The following is a 21,290-nucleotide window of genomic DNA, read 5'->3' as shown; positions in this document are numbered from 1 at the left end:
ACACAAATGAGACCAATGATGTCCAGCTCCCTTGCTTTTAAGGAATCTCCCTATTTAAAATGTGTTGAATTTCATGCTTTCGATGCCACTATCATGAGCACTTCAACTTCCTTCAAGTCCGTTACTAAAGCTTCTTTCGAAAAAAAGCAATTTGCACCATACTAGGCACGAAGCCACCAAACTAGCAGACTGGAAACAAGAAACACGCTCTGAAATTGCTTAAAGGTTGAACACTGAGTCACCTTTCCTAACAGGAAGCTATCATCTTACTCCACTGACCCTCTGCCAGTGCTACACACAGGACCATTCACCAGTGAGAAAAAACCCAATCTTCTCCCCGAACTGACAAAGCAAAGGGTCATTCACCACAGGGAAAAACCCAATCTTCTCCATAGATTAAGTCTTCCAGCAAGAGAAATAGAGCCACAAAAGCCACCATGAAACCACTCTTTTACACCACCCAGAAGTCCCAACCAACAAAGCAGTGACACTGCCTCTCTCACCCCCTCCTCCTCGAACCCCTACCACACAACCCCATGTCAACAAGAAAAAGGTTCAAACTCACACCCCCAACTTTGGCGAAGATAAAATCAAGTCAAAGCTAACATAGACCAGAAAAACGTAGTTCGCTTACAAGGCTCTTCACTAAAACAGCCAAAAAAACCACGCAACCCACCCTCCTACACCCCATCCCCAACCTCTCCAGCCCCCACCACCCGACTACCGCCGTCGCCGCCACCACCACTACAACAAGCACTAAACCGCGATACCCACCACCACCCTTGACAAAACCCTCCCAAGTAAAGAAAAAACTTAGCCAACTTCAGTAACAAGTCAGCAACCGTACATGGTTCTTACTACAACCCACAAGAAAACACACAACCGATGCCATACGGGAACTCCACCAACCAGCCCGGAGATAGAAAACCAAAGCAAAAACAAAAACAAAAACAAAACAAAAAAACCCAAAACACCCAAATGCCCAAACGGCCGACACAACCAAAACCCACCAACATAACCTTCTGAAAACCAGAGAACATGGAGGTTTACGTAAAGAAGAGCCAAGAAAACAAAGACCAATGTCCATGAAAACAAAGGCGGGTCGTACCTAGAGTCGCCGGAACCCGTCTTCGAGCAGAGGGGAATCCCGGAGAGAGAGGAAACAGGCAGGGATTGGGAGGAATCCGGCGTGAAGAAGGTGGTTTATGTTGGAATGGGGGGAAGGTGGCGAGGGTTATGAACTTATGATATGAGGAGGGAGAGGGTTATTTTGCATCTACCACCTTTTTCTCTCTCTCTCTCTCTCCTGTTGGCTTCCTCGGTCTCTTGTGTGGAGTGTGGTGGGTGTTGGGGAACGTATGTTTACGTTTCTGAAACATAATGACCAAAATACCCCCAGACTTTTCCGCATCGGAGGAAATGCCTCTCTTTTCTCATTGACCTTGTGGATAGCCTTCAAACACAAAAATGACCACACTATCCTAGTCAGCGTCGGAATCGAAACCCTAGAAGAGCCCGTCGGGGGTTCATCCTCCCTAGGGTTTTTAAGGTTTCGTTCTTTCCTCTATCTCCTCCTGAATTCGATACGCTTATGAAGAAAACCTGGAAACTGAACTCGCTTAACCAAGAGAGATTGAAGAAATTCCGGCCGTGATCCGACGGAAGATGCGTCCGATGATCTCAAGAAACCCTGGCTGAGAGGACTTAACCGCAAGCGGTGGATAAGATCTTCAGAAATTAACGAAATCGGAATCGTGAGTTTGTTGCTAAAGGTTGAAAGTAGCGTTTGGGCCCGATGTGTCTGAACGATCGTCCCAAATCGGACGCATTCTCCCAGACATTGGCCAAAATTTCCAACCGCCTATTTCCCCGTGAACGAACGCATTGAACGGTTAAATTTTGGTAGGAAAACGAAGAACGACGGCGATCAGAACACCGTACGGATTCTCAGATTGAAGCATCGATCCCGAGATCTCATTTTGACGAAAATCTTAGCGAAATTCCTACGGTGATTTCGTCGGAACTTAGGGTTTTAGGCTCCCGGTCGGATCTTCACCGTGGAAAGTTTCTGTTTCCCAATCTCTTTGAACCGTGCATTTTACGACGAGTTCGACCTGAAACGTACATTTTCCGGCGACATTCGGAGGGACCGACGCAGAATCCGGACGTCGCCGGAATCCGGTAGCCGGAGAAATAGGTATTTCGGTCATTACAGAGAAAGAAGGGGATAGGGAGGGAAGGGAGTTGGGTTGTTGGTTAAGGGTTGATTAGGGGATTAAGGAGAGAAAATGTGTATGTAGGTGGGTAGGGTGTGGGATTGCGTGGAAGAGGAAGAGGGTGATTGGTGCGGGACCGGATAGACCTCTGCCGGACGCGTGCAAGTGGTCAGATTGTCACATCCTTCCTTGGTCACATGGACACGATCAGAAGGACATGGGACACGCCAGTTTGCGTGAGGTTAATTATTAAGGTCAGTACGGGGGACGGGCGTAAGCTTCAGTGTGACGTAAGGTTGGCTTCTCTTCTCTCCACCTGTCGGCCTTATGGGCCTATGGCTAGAGGCTAGAGCGGGGCCAAAGGGGGGTGCAGCGAGTGCAGTTCAGTGCCTGACTAGGTCAACAAAGCCAAGCCATCTCGTCTGTGTTCAGAGTTGATGGTGAGCTTTGACCATGCTCTCTCTCATATATACCGAAGCAGGTTATATGTCCCCCCCTCCTGAAACACGCAGGTGTGTGTTCTTGGGTTTGAATGAGCATCACAGATGTAAGCATGTGGGGCTCATTTTCCCATGTATGTCGGCATCACTTAGCGTCGAAGTCTGATGCATTTGCAAAGACTTAAGTACCATTTTTTGCCATTAGCGTCATAAAATGATGTTTCGAGTAAAGGACAAAAAAGTTTTCTCGTGAGAAAAGGTTAAAATCATCATCGTTTTCTCCCTAAGGAGTAAACTCTTCAGCTTTAACAGGAGTTCCTCACACTATGTCGCCCTAAACATTTTGGATTACCCTTTAACAATGCAGCATCTGTTGTAACATGAGCTCCAATTGATGACACACATTTGTCGTCATTTGTTGTCGTCGGAGCACCATTTGTCGTCGTCTGCTGCCATCGGAGCATCCTTTATCGTCGTTGTCGTCTATTATCATCGAAGAATCATTTATCGTTGTTTGTTCATGAGAAATAGTTAAACTACCAGAGAAATCAGCATTCTGTCTATTGTTCATCATGATACCAGAGTGCAAGCGTCGAACTGAGTAGACAGAGAATAGTGATTTACAGTAAAGATAATAGTGGCAACGTCGAACTGAGTAGAGTAGTGATTTACAATAAAAATCAGATAAGAGAATAGTGATTTACAGTAGAAATCATATCAGTGAATAGTGATTTATAGTATAAATCAGATAAGCGAGCAGCGATTTACAGTAGAAATCAGACCAGAGAATAGCGATTTACAGTAGAAATCAGATAAGCGAGTAGCGATTTATAATAGAAATCAAATCAGAGAATAGAGATTTACAGTAGAAATCAAATAAGAGGGTAACAATTTACAGTAAAAATCAGATAAGAGAGTAACGATTTACAATATAAATCAGATAAGAGAGTATCGATTTACAGTAAAAATCAGATTAGAAAGTAGCGATTTATAGTAAAAATCAGATCAGAGAGTAGCGATTTATAGTAGAAATCATATCAAAGAGTAGCGATTTACAATAAAAAATTGATTTGTAATATAAATCGCTACTCTCTAATTTGATTTCTACTGTAAATTGCTACTCTCTGATTTGATGTTTACTGTAAATCGGTACTCTTTGATTTGATTTTTACTGTAAATCGTTACTCTCTGATTTGATTTCTACTGTAAATCGCTACTCTCTGATTTGATTTCTACTGTAAATCGCTACTCTTTGATATGATTTTCACTATAAATCGTTACTCTTTGATTTGATTTATATTGTAAATCGCTACTCTTTGATCTAATTTCTACTGTAAATCGCTACTCTCTTATCTAATTTCTATTATAAATCTCTCTTTTTAATAGAAAGAGTAAAAAAAACTACAGTCGCCCATAGAGAAATCTTATTGCTCTTTTCAACAGTTACAAGAGAGAAAAAAAAGAATTTATATAAGGCAAGGACAACAACTCTAAACCTAAACAAGTATGGTATGATCCATAAGAAACCGAGTCTTAAACATAAGCCCAAGAAAAATTTGTTCTGGGGGCGCTGCCCCCCAACCCCCCCCCCCCCCCCCCGCCAGAAGTGCCCCCCCTGGACCCCCGCTCGCTGACCGCGCAACGTGACCCACGCTGGGGGGAACCCCCAAACCCCCCTTCTGTAAGTCAAAAAAACTATAAATCAGGCTCCACAACTCATCAGGCAAGAACGAGAAGGCGGTCATGTGTTGTAACATAAGCTAAAAACAAAAGTGAAACGTGCAAATCTATTTACGGGGAGCGAGAGAACATTTTCATCCAACGCATATCTATCTCACGGAAAGACATTTTCGTCAAAAGTATATCTACATTTTTTATATGTTATTTTATTATAAAGTTATAGTGGGCAACATTGACATATGAATTATCGTGGGTCTCAAGATATTCTTTCGTACACACAGGAATACATAAATTTGTGTTCTGAGAAGAACACACACCACCCTCTCCTCACATACGTTGTCACGACGTATGTTAGTATATTAGTCTGATTTAATTTGCACAAAAAAAATTGGTTACTCTCTCTCTCTCAAGTGCCAACTATTTTGTCCATGTTTGAATGCATCTTAGTCAAAATGACCTCCACCATGAATTTCAACTCCAAAGTTTAAAACCCACAAAGGCAGCCCATATTTTTTTGCTCTCACATAGACACACGTATATATATAACACATATATGAGTGATAGAGTACAAAATCACTAAGAACTAAATGTAGGCGGAGTGACCCCTCAATTTCCCTGAAAAATACCTTTACTGATGCACAAAAAAGTGTGCACCGCTAAAGGTCCCAAACCTTTACTAGCGCACACGTTTAGTGTGCCAGTAATTTTTTTTTACTGAAATTGACGATGAGCATCAGCGTCATCCCACTGGTAGTCGTGCAGCTACCACTTTTTCATAACTCGAATGAGTGGATGCCCTTTCGCCCAAAGAGCCTTTAATGGCGCTAAAGGCCTTATAGTAAAACACTTAAATGCAAATGCCTATAAAGCTTACGGCCGCTAAAGACACTTTTTGCCCAGAATAAGTGAGCACCATTGATAGCATGCGCAATCAACGGCGCAGTCTTTTGAAGGAGGTGTCGGCTATTACTCCCATCTTATATATAATATATATACAGTTCCTCCTACCAAAATAAGAAAGAATGGATAGTTTTGATTTTTAATCTTTTTTCATTTTTTGGTTCTCATTTGTAATCTATGTTGTTTATTTTAGCAAGAATCAACTTTTTGAATCATCCCAATGTTACATGTAGGGGTGGCAATCGTGTCGGGTTGGCGGGTCAGCATACCTCAACCTGAACCTGACCCGTTTAATAAACGGGTAACCCGACACGACCCGCCAACCCATTTAATAAATGGGTTGGGTAAACGGGTTCTCAGTTTCGTGGGTCAGGTTGACGGGTCGACGGGTTGACGGGTCGGGTTGGCGGGTTGACCCACCCGCCTAACCCGTTTATTAAACGAGTCAGCCGGGTTGGCGGGTTGGCATACCCCCAACCCGAACCTGACCTGTTTAATAAACGGGTTACGCGGGTCGACCCGTTTATTAAACGGGTTGGCTTAAGCCCAACCTGAACCCGCCTAAGAGGCGGGTTGGCGGGTCGTGTCAGAAATTGCCACCCCTAGTTACATGTGACCAAGCTTTGTTATCAACGGTGCTTTGCTTGTCTGGCACGTCACCTTGTGTTGGGACGTTGCAGGTTCAAAACCCAATGGTATAGTTGTATAACGGTTAAGGGTTTGCCTAACCCCAGCTTGCCTTTCAAAAAAAAATGTGATCAGGCTTTGTTAAGGTTTCAAGAGTCCATTATATATATATATATATATATATATATATATATATAGAGAGAGAGAGAGAGAGAGAGAGAGAGATGGCCCATGACGATCAGTTGTAGGCATAAGTTTACAAAAACGGGCTTTTAGTGAAGGTCCTTGACCACCATTAAAAGGGGATTTTCCCCCAAGCTTTTCACCGGCCATCAAGACCGCCCCTAAAAGTCATGAAAACACAAAAAAAAGGAATCGGATGCGCCTAGCACATTCGGCGGTTCGACCCATGCCCATGATGGAGTGTCCACTGTTAAGCCCGTGTTTGTGTGTGTATGTATGTGTGGAAAAAATTCCATTGATGTTCTAAACCGTAATACCTCAAGTATACCATGTCCTGCCCGATCTATGTGGATATCCCTAGACAATAACACCCAATGATACTTTTTTATTCGAAAAATGATTGTACTGTATAACAAATTTGATGTGTTTCTCCAAGTGCCTTACAAATTTTGAAATATGTTCGATATTTAATTGTGCAGGTTCTCAGCCTTTTTAGGACCTTTTTTACCCTTAGCACGAGCGAGTCTCTCAATTTTTGCCATTTTTATAGGGTTAGCATTACCTATAGTTACTGTAAAACTTACTTTTTGGTTAAAAACCTAGTGTAATTAGCGAGAAGGAGAATGACCACGTTTGTAAGGCATTTTGAGATAAAATAAAAAATGACTACAATTATTAATAAAAATCTATTTCATATAGACAAATCAAACTATTTGCTGCAGTTTTTCTCAACCTCAACGGAAAGTTCTTAAACATTATCTAATGGCAATATATAACACTGGTGCAATAATTTGAAGTTCATAACAATGCATAAATATTATTTATGACAAAATAAATCAAAATACAAAAGTACCAACTAAAAATAGACTTTATGCATATGAGCTCATTCAGGAACAAAAAATAGGATTTATTCTCAAAATGGATAAATTAGTTTTTTGTTTTAAATAAAATTTTATCAAAAATAAATGCAGTGAATTGTTTCAGGTTAGGATCAACCCTACTTTAGAGTTGATTTGATTAAATTCACTCTAATCCACCTATAATTTGGTTAAATCAAACTAGCACATATTTGATTAGTCAAATTACCCAAAAGATCGGTGTCTCATCATTGTGCTCGGTCGGTGTCTCGTCATCTCACTCACTCAGGAGCATGGAAGTAGCGTCGGAGTCTTGAAGGAGAAGCGTGGGCGGCAGGCGTCGGAGGAGAAGCTCGACCGACGTCGGAGAAGAAGCTGGGCGACATTGGATCGGTCATCGAGAGTCGGGGGATTTGGGAAAAATGAGGGCAAGGGTTAGGTCATTCAAAATCAAGATCGAAGAAGAAGAGGGACTGAGGGGTAATAAGTTAAATGGGTCAGATCCAGCACGGACGTGTGCCCGCCCTCGCCAGGTGCTGGATCCGACCCAGGAATCAAGGCTGGGCTTTAAAAAAAATAAAAAATTAACTGGACCGGGAGGCAGGACTGGGCTGCCCCCCCCCCCCCCCCTCCCCACCCACCTTTGGTCCCACTCATTTACGTGTCCCACATTTGAGTGATCATGTGGGACCTGCACATTGTGCGAACGGCAGACACCACCGTCCGTGCAATCAAATGACAAGTTACTTGTTTGTAGGGACAGAATGATTTTGAGATGGGCATCTGGCTGAAGACAAGTCCTTTTTGGTCGATTGATAATTGAACTTGGAGTTGGTTTCATGGTTTTTTACATCTGAATCCCAAACTGGGTATATGACCTCAAAGTTTTGACAAGTTCTGACCCGATTACAGGTAAATGTAAGTATGTAACCATATGGACTCGATACATGTGCTGCTCATCCAAGTTCAAATCCTACATCTGATTATATCCGATCCATTTACATCCTTATAACTCATAAGCCCGTCTCCGGATGGATTTTTTCAAACAAATAAAATTCCACTTTTCGAGGATCAGTACGTGGAAAGAAAAAATTAGATGCATGTGTAGACTGGCAAAAGCTGATAATTTTTTAGGTTAATATAAATAAATGAAAAATCTATAGAGATAATTATTTTTATGTCATGCTACTTAAGAACCACCTCTAGGATCAAAGACCTAGCTGTGTTGGATTTGTCTTACTTATGATTGTTGTCCTGGCAGCCTAAAACTCCGTGGGCTTACCCCCTTTGCCCCATGGTTATGTCATGATACTTGCAATGTCAGGGCTTTTTTTGTGAAAATTAGCAATTCTTTTTTTTTTAGTAGGAAATTAGCAATTCTTAGTGTGGAAATTCTGCTATGTTGGCGTGTACAGTGTTTATGGATGCCACAATAAATACACATTAATTTCTTATTACTTGGTGACATTCAAACAGCATCATAAACCAACACTGCCATGCAATAGGAAAAGATACGGTTTGGCTGGTCTCATCCTTTTTTTCCCTTTATGATAGAGACGGTTAGAATTCTTTGTTGATTCCTAGATTAGAAAAGAAACCTATAGGGCACGGACGAGATAAAAAAACTCTCATAGAAAAAAAAAGTTTTACCCATATGAGAAGTTTTTCAGAAAAGATTTTTGCTTGTTTGTGTAACATAAGAAAAACAGTGGAAAAATGAGAAAAAATGAGAAAGGAGGAGGAGGAGGGTGGTGGTGGTGGTGGTGATGGTGGTAGGTGGTGGTGAGATAGATGGTAGTGATGGTGAGATGGTGCGTGGTGGTGGTGGAGAGTGTAAAAATAAATTTATTTTCTCTTGGTAGAAAACATTCTTTCACTCCAATGGAGGAAAAACTCTCTCAGCGATTTGAAAGGATCAAAAAATCTGTAAAAAAATTTCATTTTGCATCACTTTTCCTGCATCTTTCTCTCTTCCAAATGTACCCATAAAGTAGAGGTGCAAAAGGGCGGGGTTTAGCCATTACAGAGTCAGACCTAACATAATATGGATCCAACTACTTAAAATCCAATATTTACACATAATTGGATTTGGATTTTGCTGGAGATTTAGCCTGGGATGCAAAACACAATAACAAATTTGGATTTCTTTGGATTTGGATTTGGATTTAGCTTCATGTCGGGTTGGATATTCGGTTACATCCGACCTGTTGACATACTTGGTTGAAAGTAATAAATGAGATGGTAAAGAAAGAAAACTGAACATAAACTTGAAGCTATATAACATAGAGAGCAACTGCAAAAGTATTTCAGCCATGGCTGCGATTTGGGTCCTGATCGATGCTATTTCACAAGTACACGGAATACACCACTTTTGTGTCTTTTTTCCATTGAATGTAGCATACAAGTGGACACGACACGAGGATAAGTTGGATTACCGATCCCTGTGACATATCTCTGATGCAGAGGCTTTGATAGTCCCTAAGAACAAGTGGTCATTTACTTTATAAACCCATTGGTTTAATTTTTTTAAGTCTTCGACGTAACCTATGAGGATTTTGATTTGGTCTCCTACGATTTGTGTAAACTATAAAGCTGATTAAAAAAAAAAACTTAACCATTGGTTGGTAGGCTTTCTCTCTCTCTCTCTCTCTCGTTTGATAAACAGCCTAAAAAAATAAGGAAAATTTTCATTTAGGTCCAACCTTTAATCCAATTCTAAATATAGGCTTCATATTTTCAAAATTTTAAATATGAGCCAAAAATTTTCTAAAAAAAGTTTAATAAAATAACACGATTCCTTTTTGGAATCTTGGTGTTGTCTCTTAAAAATTAAAAAGTACTCATTCATCCTGATAAAAAAATAGATGATCACATCGGAGGACAAGAGCACCGTTAGAACTGCCTTGGATGTTCTTCATCTTAAAAATGAACGACACCCATCAAAATAGTGAACAAGCTCATTGTGAGATGTTTCATTTTAAATCATTCTGCGGCCGTTGGTTCAAAATGTGAATGACAACAAGTGATGGGTTTCTCATTCTATTGGTATTGGATGTCATTCATCTTGAGATCAACAACATCCAGAAGTGCTTTGACGCAACATCGTTAGGGTATGTTTGATGGTTTGTCTAGGGTTGGACAAAATGAACAAAAAAGACAAAATAAAACATTAGTTCTTATCGTTCTATAATAATTGTTCCAAGTCCAACGTTTGTTTGGATTGTACTCAAATGCTATGTTTCAAATGTTCATTGTTTGATGACTATGTGTAGGCAACTTGAACCGTCATTGATAATGGGTCGAATTACTTCGTTTTGGATTATATGACCTGATTCGTCCATCATTTTACATGTTTTAAGAAGTTTATTATGGTTTTTTACTCAGATATAGATCCAATTATGAAATTATATCTAAAATCATGAATTTTTACCCTGAGTATGGATTTGGAATTGGATTTTTGCCCTGAATATGGATTTCGAATTGGATTTTTGCCCCGAATATAGATTTTTTGCTTCAAATATGGATCTCAAATTGGATTTTTGCCTCAAATATCGATTTTTTTCCTAAATATGGATCTCAAACTAGATATTTGACCCGAATATGAATTTTTGCCTCGAATATGGATCTCAAACAATGTAGATGACCCACCTAAAATGCTCAACATTTCTCAAGCATAAATCTCTCTCTCTCTCTCTCTCTCTCTCTCTCTCTCAGCATAGAATCATAAGTAAAGGTTAGATCCAAAATTTGGATGGACTACTATATTATCTTTATACAATGAAAACCATAACAAAAACATAATCACAATGAATTGAGGGTATGCTGGCCAAGAATACACAGCGGCCTTCCAGTAGTTCAAAAAGCTCGAACCCTCAGATCTGCCTGATCTTGCTATGAGATTTTTCTCTTGCCCACTCTTTCTGCACCTGCATCGCCACTACCTATTCCATTACTAATCCCTCTGAAGATGGATAGCTTCAAATCATTCATCGATAGATCACTCTCAATCACGCCCATCTCCGCCTTCTTATCCAACCACAAAGGCTCCCATGCAACCTCAACTTCCTCACTATCTTCCATCTACAACGAACACCCAACTATATGAGTAGGGAAGAAAATGTATACCTATTGAAATAAGGCAAAAATAGAAATCCAATAAAATTGCCCAAGATATAACAGAAAAAAAAAATTACGATTAGGGAAGAAAAAACCAAGATATTAAGAAAAGTGCAAGACCTGAAACGAATCCCAAAATATTAAGAATACCATGTTATAATGAAACCCTGAACAAACACCCGACTATATGAGTATATACATGCAAAAGCTAGAAATATCAACAAATCTGTTTTTTTTTTTTTACTTCAAATGAGAAGAAGAGATTTAGGGGCATGTGATTGAGCATAATAGATGAGAGAGGTAAATATGAGAATAAGCATTTATCAACAATAGTGAAAGACAACTAAGGTTCTTCCACCAAGTTGGAAGTTCACGAGAAGGTTGATCAGTAAGTGCTAACAAAGCACAAGTGGAGTCTTGATCTCTTCGAGGAAAGAGGATCAGAAAGAGGCAACCTGCAACCAAAGGATTGCTATTTACAAGAAGTAGCGAAGAAAACTTAACAAGGATTTGAATAGATGCAAAAGTGTTTCGAAAAATTTGTTGGTTCCTGAAATTAACTAGAAATAACAAGTTTGTGCATAGATGAAGTGCCTGAATTTTCACATAAAACTAGAGTGCCTCATATGGAGATGAATAGATACCTAAAGAACAGATCATCATCTGGTCTGAAATTACGAAGAAGCACAACAAAAGTAAACATAGCATAATTAAACATTGCAAACAAATAAAGAAGGTGAACCAACTATGGATCAAAGATCCTCTAAGCAAAAATTAATGTCCAGCATCTATATAAAGAGATAACAGTCCATATATGAGATATCTGCACAAGATTAAACAATAATGGAGATAAATAAAAAATTTACACTGCATAACATGTAGCATTTGCATTATAATAGAATGCCCTTCACATTTGATCGAGTAACTAACAAATACAGAAATTCCATTAATAACAAGGTGAAAGCTATGCTCAAGGAATTCTGTATATATATATATTTTTCCCTTTTAAAGGCCTAAAGATAAAAACTTGAATAGGAACAATTAATTATATTAGCTTCTAGTAATTATATTAACTTTTACTGTTTTTATATAGGATACAAAATTTCAATTTACCAAAGCAATTATAAAAATATCATAATCCTGTCTGAGGGGTGGGAATGGGGGAAAGTTTGGTATATATGCCTAGGTGTACAACCAAAATTGGTTTCTTGGCCTCATTTTGGACGGTTGACCATTCTAGCTTACGAATAACTGCACACATTTTCAAATACCTTGCAATGATAGAGAGATATAAACATCTTTTTGCATGATATCTATGGTCCAAAAAGTCCTTCTCATGGAGGCACCCCTCTCGAAATAAAACATTTAGGTGTTCAAGTAGTCCAAAAGTTTTTACTAGAACAATGACAAAAGTTTTAGAAAAAAAACAAATTTTTTTTATTGATGATTGTCTTGGGGAGTATTAATATTCCTTTTTTGTTTTTCTCATGTTTTTATTGGGAAATGCTAACCCAGGAGATTTGAAATATTAGAAGTATAAAAATTGCATAAGCAAGAAAATGAGTAAATATCAGAAGAATTTTTTTTTATGAGATTTTGCCTATAAAATTCAAGATTTGTAATAAAATCATGATATATTTTGAATATTGCAATATTTTGAACACAATGCAATAACATCCCCTTTTTAAATTTTTGACTTCCTATCATGATAGTTTTTAAAAATGTTGTAAAGTTACAATATGGTTATTAATAGTAAGAAATATTGGATGTAGAAAAAGTTATTTATAGAAGGGCCCACCTTAGGCACACAGATAAGCACATCGATATTTGTGACTGGATTTGCAACTGCTTCAATTGCAAAACTACCTACTGTTTCAAAGGTTTTCGGCTTCCTGAATGTAAATTCTACTTTATCAACAGGTGCATCAAGGTCTCTGATGAAGTTGGGAGTTAGCTGGAATCAACCTGAAATAAAGTATCCATTCACCTCCATCAACAACAAAGGTATACAAGACATGAAAAAGAAGAACAAGCAGCGTCCTAAAATTCATAGCAGACTTCTAAGCAGGGTGGTCTGAAATGGAACCTTTTGCTCTGGGATACTAGTCATGGTTTCCTTAATGGCTGACAAGGCATCACCAAGTGGCTTTTTGATTGAAGAATAATTCAGTTCAATCTCCTTTGGGAGTTGCTAAGCCTTGAAATTGATTGTGTCCAACTCCATTCCAGCCTTCAATCTTTGTCTATTTTTGTGATGGAACCTCCCTCAGTTATTCATCTTCAAGGTGCACCAATGTCATAGTAATCAGAAATCCTATCATCACTAAATTAAGTGAAATCAATATAAAATTAAAAGCTAAAATAAGGAACACAAAGTGAACAAAAATTAGTGGCTAAAATATGAGTAAATGCTTCAATTTTTTGTTACCTTCAACAAAATTATTGTGATTCTACACTACTTCACATTTACCCCAGAAAAACAAAATAAATAACTAGTGCAATGCTAAGGGTGTGTTTGGTTGCAGATCTTGAAAATAAAAAATTTCAAATTCTAGAAAAGTGTAATGTTTGAATGCACTTGAAAAAATGAAAAAATATCCAGATTTCAACAAGAAATTCATGAAATGGGCCTGAGTCCTTAGGTGACTACCACCAAACTGTGATTGTTCGGTATCAAAATTCATCTATGCCTAATCCACAGTTTAGCTCTAAAAGATATTATACGGCAATTCATCAAGTATCAAAAAGACCCACAAAAATTCCATCAATAAAATGAGGGAGGAATCTCTGCACAGCAAATTAAAATGCCTCGAGAAACTAAATTTAATGATAGTTTAATTTCAATTACCATTCAACACCAAGAAACCCATTTTACATCACCAAATAAAAACAATTTTCATCAAAGAGATCAAGATTCCACTAGCTAGCCAATAATTCACAGAAATTTCAAAGCGGATCCATATTCACATCAACACCAAACCCAAGGTAACACTAATATCTTAGAAATTACAAGCCACCATAATCATATTTCAAGATGAAAGCATAAAAGAAATAGGAACTACCAATCTTTTCATCCTTAGTTTTCATTTTCCTCAATCAATAGTGAGATAAAGCCACAAAATGACACATAACAATGAAATTTTTTGAAAACAAAAAAAGAATATAAATATTTTCATCACACCACCTTTATTAAAACCATCGCCATCCACCACACCATAAGGCATCAGAAAAACATCAAATTTCCAAAAAAGACATAAACTCAACGGAAGAAACCCAAAAATAACAATCAAAGAAAGGCCTGAAGAACCCAAATATACCGGTGAATCACCATCAATTAAAACCCTTCCTACGAAGCCAAACCAAGAGCAAAACAACTAGAATCAGTGAAAAAAATAAGACAAAAAGAAAAGCCCACCAAGCAAGAATCGCCGAAACAAAGAGATAGAAAACACAAGAATTACCGAAAATTGGCGTCGAAAGACTTCAACCACAAATACTTCCCGGCGAAGATTCAGCCCAAAGATGTAAAATAGACTCCTTCACCCGCAACGAAAACCAAATGCCCCACGAAGAGAGAGAGAGAGAGACAGAGAGGTGGATGGATGGAGGGTTTACGGTTTAAGGTTCAACGAGGGTTTTAAACTTTGGCGCCAGCGGGCAGGTGACAATGTCGATGATCACCCTGCTAGCCACCCGCTCAAGCACGAGCTACTCCTTTCTCATCTTCAGTAGGCTCACGTCCAGCGAGTCATAGGGAGAGAGCGTCGGGCGAGAGAGTTGCGTTCGTCGAGAAAATTTTGTTCTCTTCGTCCCTGTTATTTTTGTAACAAGGGAGAGGGTGGAACGAAAAGTTCACATGTATATGGATGCGGTGGATGCGCAGAACGTTGTCCGCCGCATCCAATGTATGTTAAAAATCATTGTTTTCAACAAGATTTTTGTCTGAATTACGCTGGGAACGGCTCACCCCCTTAGAGAACACTCTGATCCCAACTAACAAAAAAGTAAATTATTTCTCTTCACGATGAAGGTCACAGTTGTAATGTAACTCATGATTTAACCTGAGTTAAAGGACAATGATAAATGCAAGCCCTTATTTGGCAGTCTGTAGAAAAGGTTTGGCTCATATTTAGAATTAATGACAAAAGGTTGCCCTTAAATAAAATATTTTTCAAAAATTAAATTAGCCATGAGTCTCTCTCTCTACTCTCTCTCTTGAGAAAGAGACAGAGGACCACCTTTAATTGATGCCTTTATGGAAGAAGGGAAAGAGAAGTTTTTAATAATGAAAATAGCCAAAATACTGTTTGATTTTGTTTCACGACCGAAAACATCGAACCAGGAATCTTTGTAATTCCTATCATCTCTCTCTCTCAACTGCTTAAAGAATGCATCTTCTATGGTACAAATAATAATGCGGCACCATTATCTACTGCACTGTGGTGAACGAGCATTTCCTTTAATCCGTTAGCTAGAGTGAGTGATCTGTGATTGAATGACCACTGTACTCGTATATCATACCTGCCCACATGACGTGGGCCAACACCACCTTGATTTTTAACCTTTGCTTTGTGTGGGTCATGTTTCTGCTTCTCAATGAAATGCATCTCCAGACAAATCTGAATCTCCCTCCCATCAATTGCTTCATGCTATCACCACTCTCAGTCTTGAGGTACCATTTGTGGGGAATAATCCTTTTTTTTTCTTGAGAAAATGAACTTCATTAAATCATGTAAAGGAATACAGTGCACTATAATTGGCAGTATCAACTTTTTCATTTATCAATGATATATTTCATTGCAAGGTAGTGAGGTACCACACCCCGAAAATTTCACTATCAAAAGATATACTTAAAAGTGTGCTTTGCAGTAAATGCTGTCAAAACGCTCAACTCATCTGGTAGGGTCAAGATTTGTTAATGTCACAAAGTTCACAGGGAGTCACCAGTTCGAAACCTACGAGGGCATCCTTTACTGCAAGGTCTAAGCTGCGTGTGATCCCTGGTTGGCAAGGAGGACCTTAAGGGTTTCATCAGCAGAAGGCCTACCAATGTGCAGTCGATGATGGGGGAGGGTTTCTCTTGGCATAGCCATAAAAAAGATATAGTTATAAACGGATCATACTCGAGTAGGATCCAAGTAGTTCTTCAGTGGGATCACGATATCAGACGGTCAGGACTAAATCTCAAAATTGAGTAGGTCAACTATTGTTCAAATTTTGCATGTAAAATTGGTTGCAACGCTGTTGGATTTTTATAGATTTCAGATCAGGTCAGAACCAACCAAGTTCAGTGCCCACAGACCAACTAAATATGCTTATCAAAAATACTAGCTAGCTCCTAGTTTGGAATTATAGATCAGTTTGGATATGGGATGGGAACCGATACCAATCCATTCAAAGGGCCAACAAATAGGTCGGATCCAGGTCAGAAAATTGGCTGGCCATTTCCCAACCGGTGGGTGGCCGGGAGGTGTTCGGAATATGAGTTTAAAAGAACATACCCATTTCATATTTGGATCAGGCTACATTAAATAGCTGATCAGATCCAACATTTACACGTATTCATATTCGGACTCAATTCCAGATCTGAATCCAAATGCAAAATGTAAACAGTATATCCAAATCCAGATTCAATTTGGATTGGAGGATCTAAGGTTGAACCCAATTCCAAAATATATGTGGTAATACTAGATCCAACAAAAGTATAACAAAAAACTAACTATTTACATGTGAAATATGCAATCAGGTTAGGTTTTGATTTGGATCAACTCTGGATCTGACTTAAAATGCTGATCCAAATCTGATCCGAATCCAAAAATGATCTGATTGAACAGGCTCGAATCCAATCCGAATTCACATTCAGATTTTACTTAAAAGATCCATATCCTCAAATAACATGTTGGACCTGAATAGGATATCCGACCATATCTGATCCATTTTCACCCCTATTTCTGTGTGGGCTATTTCTACACTGCAACCAATTGAACATATATGTAGTACAAGAGGGCCATAGCTTACCTATCACACACACACACACACACACACACATATATATATATACCCAAATATGAATCCGATCAGTTGGATTCAGTAGCCAAATCCGGATCCGATTAGAAATCAGATTCGGGTTCGGTATTGAGTTTTGCATTGAAACCCGGCCTGAATCCGATTAAAGTCCAAATATGACCAAAACCCGAACCGATTAAGTGTAAAGATCGGGTTTTAGACTAGTTGAATCCAGATTCGGTTTCAACTTTTTCTATCCAAATCTGAGTCCCATTAAGTCGGATCCGATTTGGTTTTATCCTTTTTCATCCGAATCCGACCCGTTGACATCCCTAATTAATTATGTTTGTCCCTTTAAGACTACTGTGGCCCAAAAAATCTTGTTATGAACGTTTGGAAATGGTAATATATGCGTGTGGGTAATCGGGTGAAGCTCTTCATGTAAAGGGGGTAAAGTAGCAAATGGAATCTCGGGAAAACGATTTGTCATATCGAAGAGAAAGATACCAAACAAAGATGCCCTTACACGTATGAATGGTACGGAATTGTTTTATCCTAATGCTGCAGACTGTTTTTTCTTTTTTTTTTCCCTTTATATTTCAGTTATATCCAAACATATATCACTAAATTCAATCACCGAAAGTATATATATAATATTACATCAGAACCTTTTAGGCTGCTGATCCCGCAACATCAGCGGCGGGAAAGCGTGTTTTGTGTAAAAAGACCCTTTAGCGGCAGTCACAATGCAAAAAAAAGTATGGATATGTTGGGCATGTCCAACCAATGTTGAAAGCCCAGCACATCCTATGATACTCGGCCTCATATATATATATATATATATATATATATATATATATATATATATATATATATATATATATATATATATATATATATATATATATATATATATATATAGTGATAGTTGTGCAACCCTTAGGTGTGCAACTACCAGCTGGATAACACTGCACGATGGATGTTGAGCATCCATTGTTTCGACAAAAATACTTTTAGCGGCGACTTTTGTCGTGACTAAAAGTCTCAGCAAGGACTTTTAGCAGTAATTTGTATCGCCATTAAAAGTGTTATTGCGAAATAAATGATGTTGAGCGTCCATCTGTCATCCCGCTCCTATTGCGCTCTTAGTGATTGTGCTGCTACAACACACTATATACGTAGAGAGAGATAATTGGGTAGGTGCTTCATGAAATATGCTTAATGATACATGCTTAATGGGGTTTTCTGTTTTTTTAGTATTCTTTCCGCAGTTTTGACCCCATAAATGTGTTGGGCATGGTCGGTTTACAAGGAGTCCACACTTGGATCATGTGTTTTTGATAAAAAAAAATGATATTTGGAGCCTAAAAATTTTACAAAGATTTTGGACCATTGATTTTTCGAACCTTATAAAAACTCACCCATGTATCGGAATTGAACACTTCAAGAGCCGATCCCTATAAAATCAAGGACATAGATCATATCTGCATTGTCAGGATTTAAAAATAAAATGAAAAAACCTAAAAAACACATTAAGCATGTATCATTAAACATATTTCATTAAGCACCTACCCCTCACTCTCTCTCTCTCTCTCTCTCTCTCTCTCTTTATATATATATATGTATGTATATATATAAGAGCATAGGCGCTTGAACATTAGGTGCTTGTGATATGTGCTTGATGGGTTTTTCAAGTTTTTTTTTATTTTATTTTAAAATTTTGAAGGTACATATGTGATGATGAGTTGTGGAGCCTGATTCAGAGTTTTTTGCCCTTGCAGAAAGGGGGGTTCGAGGGCACCCCTGGTGTGGGGCAACGCCCTCCGAAAGAATTTTTTTTGGGAGTTTATGTTTGAGACCCGGTTTCTTATGGATCAGACCTAATTTGTTTAGGTTTAGAGTTGTCGCCCTTGCCTTGTATAAATATTTTGTTTTTTTCTCTCTTGTAACAATCGAAGAAAATCAATAAAGTTTTTCTCTGGGCGGCCGTGGTTTTTTATTCTCTCTAAGATTTGAGGAGAGGTTTTTTCACGTAAATCTTTGTGTCTTTGTTGTGTTTGATTTGATCATTCTTGTTTATTATTTCCTTTGGTTGTTTCTTGCTTGTGGTTTTCCTAACAACTGGTATAAAAGCTACGTTCATCGAAGCAAGAATAGAAGAGGAAAACATAAAGATCGATCAGTTCGACGACAAAGATTTCAGTTTCTAGAAGATGCAGATCGAGAATCTGCTGTATCAGAAGAAATTGTATCTGTAATACCCGTGAATTTTATCAGACAAATAAACTTGAAATTTAGGTCATTAAGCTGGTACGAGGTTATTTTTATTATTTTAAATCATTTATTCATATTTGGATCTCAGATAACCTATTTGGATATCTTTAATGTTGGATCCCTAATATCCTGTTTAGAACTCCGATATCCCATTCAGATCTTAGATATCGGATCGCGAACCTTAAATTGAATATTTAATAATAGATTGGATCCTTGAAGTAAATCGGATTTTAATGAGAAAATTTCTACAACACTTTAGTGGGAATTGGTATAACTTAAGGCGATGTTCGGATCCACAATATTGCATTTGGAGCTTCGATATCAGAACTTCAATATTAATCTGGATTCTTGTATCGAAACCATAAGGATCAATGTCCATTTAGTTGGATCCATAATAATTCATTTGGATCCATAGTTCCAAATCAGAGTATGATCAAAACTTCAGATTCCTGGATCCAGATTTATTAAAACGATTTACGAAGCACAATGGATCCTAGACCCATAATAAGTTATGTCAATTTTTGGTTAACGTAAATGGATCCATATTAACCTATGAAGGACCCACAAGAACGTATCGAAGAATAAACCACATGTATTAAGAATATAGTCAAACGGATCCAAATTGCCCAGCTGGGTGGTTTCATTAAAGATAGTAATAATAGTACCAAGTATAAATAAATATACATGGATCTGCATTTGGATCTGTATGGATTCAAATTGTGGACACAAACCATAGGCAAACTACGGATACACACCGCAGCCGAATCATGGGTCACAGACCCGATCCCAAGCCGTGCCCCCCTAGCATCTTACATGAAAGAAAAAAAAATGAACCCTGCTTGGACCCGGACCCGGACCCGGACCCGGACCCGTTAGGGTTAAAGCTGAGGGGCAAGAGTTCTCCTCCCCTCTCGTGTGTTGCACTCTCCCTTTACGAAAAAAAGGAGGAAACCCTTTTTCAGGTTTCCTAAAATGCACCCCTTGTGTTTTAAAAACACGCAGGGGAGAGGAGGCCTCACCTCGCAGCCCCTCTCCTCCTCTACTTTCTCTCTCATCTCCCTCTTTGTTGCATCTCCAATGAGCCCTGCGCGAGCCTTCCCCAACAGCCGCTGACGACGATGCCAGTCCCCATCGGCGACCAGCAAGCAAGCACCACTGTCGACCGACGTTCCCTTCTTCGGTAGCCTTGCCGGTGACCTCCCAGCAGCGTCAGCGTCCTCCTCTCGCCGGACAAGGTAGGATTCTGTACCTCTTCTTGCTAGGTATAGATTGATGTTCGGTTTGTGGTTGGGTCTGTTATGAAAAAAAAGACTTTGATGCTGAATACCCTGATGTGTTTTGATGGGGTTCTTGGTTGCTGGAAAACCACAGACCGCGAGGTTGAGATTTTTGGTGGTTGCGATCTCGAAAAAATTGGGGTTCCGTCTGAAGCATCAGAAAAAAAAAACTGAGGTGGGGTGCCAATTCTTGTGTTTGGGTGCAGTCAAAGGAGAAATATTGATTTCAATTGGTAAGAACATGGGTTACCCTAAACCCTAAACCCAGAAGTTGGGGATTTCTACAGACGCAATGTCCGTGAGTAGATCTCCCTGATTTTTCTTGGGTGCTTTGGGGTCAAGTACGAGGGGTTGTCCGATTATCCCCCAATCAACTGATTTGGGGGATCCCGGTTGTTGAAAAAGATAAAACCCCAAATCTAAACTGGGAATCTGGGGTTTATCTTCCCAGATCTTTACATTGTATAAAGTTATGACCATGGAACATATATTCAGTTGTATGCAAATAGTTTTTCTTGTATGTTGTAATTTTGATTATGCTGAAAAAGAAAAAGGAAAACTCTGGTGATCTTTGTTACATGATTTATTCTTTGAAGTAAATTTTGGTCTGCATATGTGTAACATGTTGAAATGGGGCAGAATGGGTTATAATAGGGAAAAGTTGTCAATTATTCCTCTAGTACGATTCAGTCTGTAGCTGGGTAAGAAAAATTA

The 21,290-nt window shown here is 38.7% G+C and overlaps 1 protein-coding gene across 2 annotated transcripts in view; it reads right to left on the bottom strand.

The window, feature by feature from the left end:
* The window catches only part of LOC149833317 (ethylene-responsive transcription factor-like protein At4g13040), a 42,310-nt gene extending 41,046 nt beyond the window's left edge, over window positions 1-1,264 (bottom strand). For both annotated transcript variants that reach the window (XM_090012792.1, XM_090012794.1), the window contains exon 1: window positions 1,109-1,264. The gene's annotated coding sequence lies outside the window, so the exon portion shown is untranslated. The remainder of the gene's footprint in view (window positions 1-1,108) is intronic.
* Window positions 1,265-21,290: the final 20,026 nt, after the last annotated feature.

This window comes from Nuphar pumila, chromosome 7 (assembly GCF_984573655.1).
Source record: "Nuphar pumila chromosome 7, dmNupPumi1.hap1.1, whole genome shotgun sequence".
Taxonomy (NCBI): Eukaryota; Viridiplantae; Streptophyta; class Magnoliopsida; order Nymphaeales; family Nymphaeaceae; genus Nuphar; species Nuphar pumila.
This window is presented reverse-complemented; position numbering and strand designations above follow the sequence as displayed.